Below are 11,999 nucleotides of genomic sequence, written 5' to 3' on the forward strand. Positions count from 1 at the left end.
AAATGTTACAGTTATAGTATGTGGCAGTGTCTGTGCTGCCAGATAAGATAAGATTATGAATCTGTCTCAGTTTACAGAACTCAGTTTACCCAACTGTATCAATACCTGTGAAATAGCAGTCATAAAGCATATTGTTTGCCTTGTGGTGATCACAAACTAACCACCATACTTTCAACACCTAAATCACTTCATATAGATCACCCCCATGAGATCAGGTCTGATCCGCATAGCTTGATAAACTGAGATTTAGATTTGAGCTGGCATTAAAGCTGCGCTCTCTCTCTCTCCCTCTCTCTCTCTCTCTCTCTCTCTCTCAGCCAAATGATCACTGGACAAATCCTCCCCTTGTCCTCCTAAAAAATCCACACCAGCACCACAGAGCACACTGCCTTCAGCCATGATCAGTTGCACCAGCATAGCAGAGAGACAGGCCAATAGTCAGTAAGCATCCATCTCACCAAAAAGCCATTTTACCTGGACATCACCACTAGCTGTGATAATGCTATGTTCAGACACCAGGCAAATCCAGTCAGTGCTTTAAATCTGATTTTTTATTAGTGTAATTTTTAATTTACTAGATTGAATTTGAGTTAAAACAGTGTATTAATTTGCTGTCTATATGACCTTGGTTGTTATAGTGGCAAAGCAACTAGGCACGCAGTCAAATATAATGCGTTTTTCACACGACCAACATCTCGAGATGCTGCAACAAACTGATAACATGGAGTGTCATGATCTCCTCTCAGTGCATTCATGAGGAAAGCCGTGCAACGTATGCTTCCTCTTTTCCTACAGGATAAATCTAAATTCAAAATGAAAATGTGGATTTGCCCTGTGTGTTTGAAGATGGCCTGGGTGGTGGCACAGGAGGCGATTTTGCAGGCAAAGTCAAAGGAAATGCCTCCCATTATATGAGCCGCAGAGTCAAAATAAGCAATGCTGAGGCCCATCAGAGATGCCTCAAAAGTTGCACACTGTATCTGTACACCATGTATCACTTTCGGCACTTCCTAGCCAAGCTGCAAAATAAAACCGAAAGGTGTCCGTCTTTTCCGCACAGTGACCACAGAATTGTGTTTTCTCTCTCTGTCTCTTAGATTAGAGGTAGGGTTAAATTTAATGTTACGTTTTACAGTAAACTAAAAACGTGAACTTGATGCTAAGCTCAGCAGCATGGCACAACACTATCACAACCACCCCAGAGCAGTTCAACTCTCCTACAATGTGATTTCCACAAAGAAACTACTCCTAATACTACTACTTTTATTACTTACCCAGGGAAAACATCTAAGTCAACATCACCCTTTCTCTCTTCCTGACATCTGTCTTTTCCCATCCTTCCATTTTCTTTCCGCCCCCCAACGTTTCCATTCTAGTTTCTGTTTATTTTCTTTTACATCCTTTTCCCGTCCCACACACTCACAGAAACCTACCCCAACTCATACTAGCACTAAGGCTGGAGAAAGACGACAATCCCTGCAGAAACATGTCCACATGTGGAATGTAAAATACTGAAATTGTATGATTAAAGACACGCTGTCAAGTCCCACACTCATGTTGTTTTTGATGTTGTTGATGTTGCTTTAGTTGTGCACCAAGTGTTCGTTGTTATGCTTATTCTAGAGTGGATGCATTTGCTGGTGGGGTTAATACCTCGATAGCATAACAGACTACAGTTGTTATGTCCTCTTTTTTTAATATAGTATGTTTATAAAAGACTTGTGGTGGGAGGACTAAAAACACTGAGCGATGTAAAGCAGGAGATAAACTGGAGACTGTGTTTTGGATAAAGAAAAAAAGCTGTTTTTTATGATTATTTTTTAATGTCGTTATTACTTTGCATCTGATTTTCTTGGTAAGTGAATGTCTATCTGTGTTGATGCTTCACTGTGAGAAAATGGCTGTATATGCACTCTCAGACCATCGTTGGTGCAGTGGTAGCTAGTTCTCAAACATCACCCAGGGGCCACAGTTCAAATCAACTACAGTTTAGCTAAAAACAAAACCCTGCATAAATGTTTAAAACAGCGTGCTGTTCATTTTCAAGGATGTGTCATTTTAGCATTTAAACATTTTAAATGCCTTATTATGGTGTTGTAATCTGCAATGAAATATGTTAAACATTCATAATAACACTATGAAACTAATCTGTAAGAATAGGTCCATTGGTCACATTATATTACATTGTCTGATGACGGTTTTGGCACCAGGGCTAGCTCGACAGTGTGTATGCTAGCACTTAATTATAGATGACTTGCGTTACTCAAAGTATAACTTTTTAGTAACCCAAATATTGGGTTCGGATTAATACTGTAGATTTCTCAGAAATAACTCAGAAAAAAACAAATGCTCAAGTTTTGACCCCTACATTTGGGTTTTCCTGCCTTTTTTGTCAGTTACCGGCTGAGACGCTGGAAACATACACCAGTACATAGGCTTACTTACCATTGAGCCTAAAATCCTCTTAATGGAGCAAAGATTATCTTGAGAGTTTTCTTAAATCTAGCTTATATCAGCAATTAGAGGAGCTGCAGCACACATACAACAGAACATACACTAACGTGAACATCAATGTCAATTCAGTCTCAGGGTGCTTTTCCTTTGGCATTTGATTAGCTGTAACTGAATTACGAACTGAATGTTTTTTTTGCTCCAACATTCGAGTAATTAGTATTTCTAAAACCAAGATGCTTACACACAATTTACAAACACTGAAGGTGCTTTAGGCCTTAAAGACAATTGTTCAGCTTCTTAGAATAATGCTTGTTGCCTATATGACAAATCAACATATTATTTCCCAAACATACACATTGCTTAGCTCTAACACCTGTCTGGTGTCTGTTCCCTGTTACCCAGTTGGGTAAGGTGGGCCAATGGGTCAAAGTCACAGCTTTCAAAGTACTTAATACTTGTACAATTGACACGTTTGTTTTTCTAAGGGACTGTACAAGTACTGGTGTGGGGGAGGTATAAAATGCAATATCCTCCACTGCAGTATTGCTATTTTATGTGGAAATACTCTCCCCCCTATATCTCAAAATAATATATAGAAGTATTGGTACAACGTGATTCATTATTAATTACTAAAGAGACATAAATAATTTAAGAGTGTGACCTATAACCTTATAAAAGAAATCTGTGTAAATTGAAAAAACCTTCCCTGCTCTTCCAAAAACGTCAGATTACCGTCCCTTTAGCAAACTGAAAGATTACATAACCAAGTGGCAAGTGACATAAAAAATAAATTTTTGTTATCCATGTTCTAAGTTTGATGTAAAAAGTTTGTGTCCTATGTTGGGGTTGAATGATTTCAGTCCTATTCAGAACATGGGGTAGTTAAGCCAGTTGTGGCCAAAATGAGTATTACAACAAAAATGCTTGATCCTGACAAAAAAAATTCACCTGCCAACAATTTTTTCCAACCCGTTTTCACTCCCAAGTCGTCACATATGGTCGTATGGTCAAGACCACTTGATCTAAAAACAATTTATATCAGACTCTGAAAATGTATCACCAGATTTTTTTTCTCACTTGCATCTCGGGGCTTCCATACCTTAGCCTAAACCAACACAAACAAACGTGAGTTTGAATGCTGGATTATTAAACACATATGAATGAACCCAAAAATAATTTTTTTTTCCATGATTTAATTACAATAAACTGATCAAAAGGATGCCAAAATAACCACATCATGATGCTGATTTGTTAAACATATGATTTCATGCTTTGTCAGGTCTGTCAGCAAGATGACAAGCAAACTACTTTTAAAATGCTTGTTTTCTGATTGCCATTTGGATCAATCAGGGCAATGCTATGCTAACTTGTTTCATAGTAAAAAAAAAAAAAAAAGTCAAAACAAACAAAATGGTTCACTTCTGTGCCAGAGTACAGCAGGGGAAGTGATCAGTTTCAAGCAAGGGAAATGTCAGGACAATTATCAATTTTTATCAGGAGAGTTTAGTTCGGAGCTCCTGGTCGAAGCCTTTTCAAGTCCCTGAAATGTAAAGTAGACTGAAAAATAGAATAGACACTCAAAATGGGGATTGGTGATATTAGAACAAATGCTCACAGGATCTATTCAGGTTCTCAATTTCATCATTGTGACAATACTGTGGTTCCAGAAACAATGTTTGAAAATGACTCCACTCGCTTTGTTATGTCAATAAGGAATTGATGGCATGAAATAAGAAGCCATGCTTTGAGTATTTATCATCAGCTGGCAGATATTTATTCCTTCTCCACATGTGTTGTGACCTGACAAACCAAGAGAGGACTGATGCTTCATCAGAGTTGGGGTGCATTGAGCAGTTTGGCCATTTGCATCATTAGCCGCAAAGAGTCCAGACATTATTCCTGCCCCCTTCCAAGAGAGATGTTTTCCTTTTCAAGTCTTCAAATCTCTTCCAAGTGCAAATATGCAATTACACACTTCTACAGGCCAGTAAATAGTATTGTGAACAAGAAACCCCAAGTGAAATTACGATTCCCATGATGACAATGTCCTCTCTTGTTTTTGGTCATTGCTCCGCCTAGCTCCCCTTCACAGATACTTTATGCAGTAACACACAACTCAGCCCTGATTTACGTATCTGGGAGACATCATGTAAGGCCCTGCACAAGTGGGCTATTTCCTGTTTGCCAAGCAGCCATACTTTTTTGGCACTGCACAGGGTTGAATGTAAAGTTGTATGACATGTGGGCTGAAGCAAACCCAACGAGAGTTTGAAGGTGTTTTTTATAACGCTGGTCTTGTGTTTGTAACAAAATCATTCATGGCACAATCAGAGAATAGCATCAAAGCTGTTTGTGTTTGTGGCTATGTGGCATTCATTTTCAATATTATAAAGTTATTTGAGATCAGTTTGCTTACTTTGTCTTAGTCCAGCTGCATGAAACATTAAGGGAGTTCTTTGACTCCCCAGTTTTGACAGTACATGTGACTGATGGACACCTAAACTAATATAAAGATTTTCTCCCCAATGAACCTGGACATTGTTATGAGTTCAGTATTTCACTACGTCCCTCTTCCCCACCAGCTTTCATTAATGATTCCATTAAAGGGACTCTAGATTTTACATGCATCAGCACACTGTGTTACATATTGTAGATTTAACTATAACAGAAGTATGTCTGAAAGAGAATTTTAACTTTTTGATGCCATTTTGGTGGCTGCAGCCCAAAAACAGGAAAAGGGATTTTGGAAGCTATGTGACACAGGGGACATGCTTTGTTTTTGTATCTAAACAATTTGGAGGACCAAAGGTGGTTTGCTCATTTTTTATGTGCTGCTATAACAGAATCTACCCTTCTGGTTTTCACAAGATTTTGAACGTGCTGCAGAAATTAGATCCCATTTTGCCTTTAAGAGCATTAGTGCGGCCCAACTCTGACGTTGGGCAATAAGGCCTGATTTGCAGTTTCAGTTCATCCCAACGGTGTTTGGTTAGCCCAGACCATGAAAAACAGACCCATACTAGAAGTGTGTGGACTCCCTTTCTACTCACTTCTCATAACTTGTAATGGGGCCTTATAATATATTTGTAGAGTATATGCAAAAACATTGGATTAGTACGTTATATTAGCTAAAATATCAGTATTAACTATATGTGCACTATCAAATCCTTTTTGAGAGTTAAGACATTGTATTCTAATGAAAACATTGGTTACTCACTTGGTGTAAAAATAGAACACAAAGCTCCAGTAACATTAAAAAACATTTTATAAACACCTATCTAGCTCTCCTCAAGTAAAGCAATCACCTCAGCTGAGTCCTTGAGTGCAATAAATAAAGTAAATGGAAGAAGCAGTCTGACACCTCTGTTTTTGGCCTTGTGAAAAACTTCACATTTGAAGTGGCGCTGACTTTCTGTCAACAGCAGGTTTATCCTCTGCCTAGATGAGTAACTAGTGTTAGTATTAGGATATTATGTTAGTAGACCACTAAAACATATCACCATCAGTAAAATATTAAAATGGAAGTATATAATATTAGTACTTAATGGTAGGATGTTAATATACCTTTATTTGTATACTGGTCCTAGTAGTAGTCAGGGGCCGACTTAACATTAGGCAAGGTAAGCAGCAGTCGTTATAGTAACATAACAATTTCAACTAGACAGCATGTTGAGAATAACTGGGCCAACATCGTTTTAGTAGTTTTTGTTTCATTAACACCGAAACAGATCTGATCTGTGTTTAGTCTTTAAGCTAATCAAACACTGTGTTTAGTCTTTAAGCTAATCAAATAAAAACAGGAAGCCATCATATTAATGTAATATTGATACCTGTGTAACTGACACTACCTCATTTTGCGACTGATACAGAAGTAGAAGTAGCAGCAGCACCAGAAGAAAAGTCTGTATTGTTGAGGCGCTTTGCTGCACCTGCTTTGATGGAGTTCTTTTTTTCTCCCTCCTCTTTTCAGCACATTTTTTAATCTATGAGTTTGAAGCACAAATTAGTTTTCTGTCTCTATTTAATACTCTGTGGTTTATTGGCTCATTCGACCAGCAGCCCACCAGGAAAACTCCCGGAAGTCCCAATGACCAGTCCTCCCTTGTCTGTTTCTCCAGTCAGCTGGAGATGTTCCACCTACATTCAGTTCTGCAAATGAACTCAACTGACTGACCAAATGATGGGTGGTGACAGTTGCTCTGCTGCTACATCTGCTTCTAGCAGTGATGCTGTCCTGTGAGCCTGAATCCAACAGTGCACCTCAGGAAATACTGGGAATATGCACCAATAAAGTACAATATAAACTAAGGTAGGGCATGCATTACCAAAGACTGTATAAAACGGCAAATAAGTCTGGCATCGGGCCAAATTTTTTTCAAGCCGTTACAGAAGCCAGTCATCAATTTAGGCAGTTCTGGCCCGCGGGCCACCTATTTGCCAACAACTGGCATAAAAGAAGTGGAGATCAACCATTGGTTTGTGGACTACCATTTTGAAGCCTCAAGTTTGGCATTTTGGCAGCTGCCATTTTGGTTATTTAGAACCGGAGGTGACAATATTTGGACGAGAGGGTGGTGCTAGCAAGCTTGGTTAGCACATTTGAACATTCACATTAACTGTGGTGCTAATTTTGTCAATTTGGCAGGAAAAAAACAGCCGACTCCTAAAGCGTAGCTAAAAACCTCAGGCCAGTGCATATTACACTTATGTTTACACTATTAATTATACAGCATGTGTAGACTTTTCTGTGACAAATGTCTGCTCTGTTATTTCTAACATTGCCAGGAACATCTGGAAGGCAGCATTTACCTTCAGCTGTGTTACATTATGTACAGTTACTTTATTTCATTACCAGTTTCTACAGAGAAGACCACATTAACAACAGCAGCAGCAACACAGCACCTTGTGCCTGAACCCGTCGTAAAGTCTAAGACAGCCTGAGTGGTCCAACATCCGTCACTTTTGGTTAAATGTACAATTACAAACAAATAATATGAAACTCAGCCAACAGACCCCAGAAATAATTTCTGTAAAGCATCAGACAAGCCATAACGAAGAAAGAACTGAAATAATACATGCAGCGACTTTTGTTATGCTGGAGTTGAGTCATAACTTCATTCTGTCCCCTAATGTGAAATATTGGCCCTTCTCACTACTTCAGATTACTGTCAGCTGAAACATGTAATCCATGTAAAAGCTTTTTGTCTGTATTGTACGGTAAAACCTTCCAGTCTTTTATGATACAATAGAACTTATTTGATAAACTGAATTAAATACGGCCACATTGAGTTACTTTATATATTGAAGTCCATGTCTGGAATGTTTTGCTCTCACTGTTTTCAATTTAAACACTAAAATCTAAATTGCTAAACTAGAATGTACATGCATTAATCATTGCAAACTCTGAGACTCATAGAAGTCAGTCAGTGTCAAATTTGTTTTAGGGTTGTTGTGGAGGAGATGATGTAACAATGAGCAGCTTTGCCCTCCACCAATCCAAAGTCAACAGATCATCCACCCCACCCCACCGTCCCTCCCAAAAAATACAGAAGGGCACAGCTTGTACAGAGCCTACATGCCGCAGACAGGCATGGATAGTGTGTGTGTGTGTGTGTGTGTGTGGCTGGCTATTACAGATGTTGTGGGGACATGAATCTCTTTATATAGGCACACTGTGGGTACTCGCCTTCCTTATGGGGACATTATGCAAGTCCCCGTAATGTGATTCATCACATTTTTGGGTGAAGACTTGCTTGAAGGTTTGGATTTGGGTAAATCTCCATGGAACGAATGTAAGTCAATGTAATGTCCCCGAAAGTGATAGAAACATGACTCCGTGCATATGTGTGTGTGTGGAAGAGAGACACACCAATCCTTTTACACAGACACAGACTGACAGACCGGGACACCCATTACAGATTTTTCCCCTCAACTGAAGGAAAAATGCTTCCAGCAAGGCTCTAAAAATAGAACAGTGTATTTTGATGATGCTCATCGTAACTGACATTCCTTATACTCTTGATCATTTAGCAAATTCTAAGAAGAACACGCGTTCACTTTCATGCATATGCTTGCATCGGATTCATAAACATACACATATGATGTGATTACATAACATGTTTTATCATCATGTTCTGAGCTGGTAAAAAACGGATAAATCCATCATCGGAGATGAATATTTTCTGAGGTCAGATCCTTGTTGGGACAAAACCCATAAGCCTATTTACTGAAATGCTAAATAATGTAGGTTTTTGTTGTTCTTATTTTAACCGCTATACCTCCAGTTTTTCCCTTTTGTTTCCCCTTAAAAAAATATTTACCATTTTGAGAGATACACATATTCTCTCTCATGCAGAGAGTTAGATGAGAAGATTAATACCACATTCACGTGGTGATCAGCCTTGCTCCGTCCAAAGGTTAACAAAATCTGCCTACTAGTACTTCTAAAGCTCACTGATTTAATTAAAGTCTTGCTGGTTGTCTGGCAACCTCACAGTGAGGACAAGACTTCAGGAAATCACTGCACCCTGCCAAGACATAGTTAAGTTTGTGTACGAACTAAACAAGCGAGATGTAACGTTTGTAAGGTCAACGTACAAAGCTGAGCTTTGTGCCAAGCCAAGCTAACTGGCCGCTGGTATTCACAGTAAATATGAGTGTGGCATTAATCTTCTCATCCAACTCTAAGCAAAGAAAGCAAATACGCATACCTCCTAAGATGTTCCACAGTATGAGTGGAGCTGAGCACCACAGGATAAATCGCACTGAAACTTCCCCAGAGGATAATTCGGCCAAATACCTTCAAAACTAGTGACATTTCCAACAGCCTCAGCTGTGTCTGTTTAGTGCTAATTAGCTAATGGTTGCATGCTAACACACTAAAATAAAATGGTGAACACAGCAAACATTACCTGCATAAACATCACCGGTTAACATTTTTCTTGTTAACATGTTGGCATTCACACTGTCTGACTCTGTATATATATTTTGTTTCAGCTTGTTCCAGTTTATCTTTCAAGGCATGTGAATTAAATATCTAATGCTCCACTTTTTTATGACTGCATGATGGCATCAATTGTAAATACTGTGGATGTCTTGTGCATCATTTTATGCATATGTGGTATATTTTAAAATTTGGGATCTCCCCTAGAATCTCAAATTACTTTGTGTTGGATTGAATGATGATTGGCTGCAAAGCAGGGTTTAAGAGGCTAAAAATGGGTCTTCCAGTTAGAAATAAACTGTTTCAAATACTGAGAGTCTACATGGTGGAGGCAAACTTCACTACACGCATCCACCTGACTCCTACAAACCACTCGCACACATGCACTTGAAAACACATGGCTGCCCAACCCCCATGGATTCATTCATGCAGGCTGGTGTTATGTAAGAGAGTTAACCTCCTCTCCTAACAGACATGTCCTTGAGTCAACTCCATGCGTCAGACCAGGACAGACATGGAGTGAGAGAGAGAGAGAGAGAGAGAGAGAGCGCATGTATGAAGATGAGAGGACAAGTGACAGAAATAGACGAGTAGGAGAGAAAATTTAAGGGAGAGAGGCCCCGCAACGGAGCTCCAAAACATGTGGATGGCAAACACAGTAAATAAGAGACAAGTAGGTTCCCATTAAAAGGCCATTTGTAGAATATACAGGAGTTACAGGGATTTAGAGGGAAGCAACAGAGAGTAGAGGGTGGTGTTAATACTTGTGAGTGATGTTTGTTTTGTTTTGATGTTCAGGATAATGGCAATGTTTAAAGAGATGAAGTTGCACATTTTAACAAGTTTCAATATGATGGTTGCGAATGTAAGTAGGGAGAAGAAATTGTAGCAAATTGTAGAAATTGTGTGTAATTTTACACAGATGTTTAATGGGATAAAACGATGAAGTGCTGGCATTTTTTACCCAAAAGGTCAAAGATCAACTTCACCGCCACATCATAATGTCCTGGAAAAACAGAAGGGGAGACTGTGACCATATTTCACAGCTTTTCACAGCTATTTCCTAGTTTGTAAAGAAGGTTTTGGATAAGCCACAGAAGGTATACCACTGTTTACTGTTTTATAAACTGATGTGTATAATCAGTTGGACTGCTCCTTTAAATTCTATATGTGTAGATAATTTTTTGTAATGTATATGAAAATGTAGTAGTGTACTATAGAAACTACTCAGGTAAAGCTGCATCAGTTTAAAACCAAGCAAGCTTATTCAAGTATCACACAATAATGCTGAAAAGTAGCTTTATTAGTAGTTGACGCTTTTAATATTTGTACGATATTTTGATGCTGATGAAACCTTACTATGTGACTTGTTGACTGATCTTAGCACTGGGACAACTACAGTAGTCTTACTGCTCCCTCTACAGGACAAAATGATTACTGAACAGGAGTCCATCATCTACCCTACTGCAATTAAAAAAGCCAAAGTGCAGAAACTATTTTTTTTTTTTTACCATATACTTTTATGCTATGACTTCAAAGAAAACATATTGTTAAATATCCAGTTACAACAAAACACAGCTAAAAACAGAACAGAACCACACAGCTAAACCCAGTTAAAGCTAGCTCTATAAGCCATTATCTTAGTCATTTAGTTTGTTATCCCTATATTATATTAGTATTAAGTGTTACATCTTCAGACTTACAGAAGTAAGTCAGACAGGACGACAAGAAAGCAGCCTCAGTCAACAATCCACTTAGTCACACCAGTAATCAATACTTTGAAAATCAGCGTTGTAATTTTCAGTTTATTACTGATTGTATGAAAAGAGAGCAACAACAATCACAAGTGTCATTAGATAAAGTGCACTTCATGTAAGCAGTGTCATAATCTGAGACATAACCAATTACATCATATCCTACTCAGTAATGCATAGTGATTTACAAGACGCACCCTTAATAATGTACATTGTGACAAATAATATGCACTCTATGACTCAGTCAATGTACATAGCTATATAGCTGCACTAACAAAGCAATATAAACAGCGCTGTGGCTAACATGTATATTACAAGGCATGCTGTTGTATACTATAAAATGTATACACACAAATGTGCAAAGGTGTTGACTGAGAAGTTATCCAATAATGTTCAAGTTACAGACATCTCACATTCTGGCAGTGTTTAAATTACAATCAGAGACTTTAGCGGCTTTGTTCTACTCACTGGACCATTTGGCATAAAGTCATAGGTCACCTGACATGTGACATGGCATGTTTCTAACTGTCAAGAGTTGCCTGATGTAAGAATGTGGGACAAATCATCTCTCAAAGTTGGCAAGAAAGGAATAGTTTGACATTTTGGGAAATACACTTACTAGCTTTCTTGCCGAGAGTTAGATGAGAAGATTGATACCATTCTCAAATCTGTACGCTAAATATGAAGCTACAGCCAGTAGCCAGTCAGCTTAGCTGAGCACAAATACTTGAAACAGCCTAGCCTGGATAGCTGTTTCTTGCACCTGTAAAGCTTAATAATTCACATGTTATATCCTGTCTGTTTACACTTATGCATGGTAAAACAAAAAGTGGTGGTTTTCTCAGGGG

Source organism: Micropterus dolomieu, linkage group LG02, assembly GCF_021292245.1.
Source record: "Micropterus dolomieu isolate WLL.071019.BEF.003 ecotype Adirondacks linkage group LG02, ASM2129224v1, whole genome shotgun sequence".
In the NCBI taxonomy this organism is placed as follows: Eukaryota; Metazoa; Chordata; class Actinopteri; order Centrarchiformes; family Centrarchidae; genus Micropterus; species Micropterus dolomieu.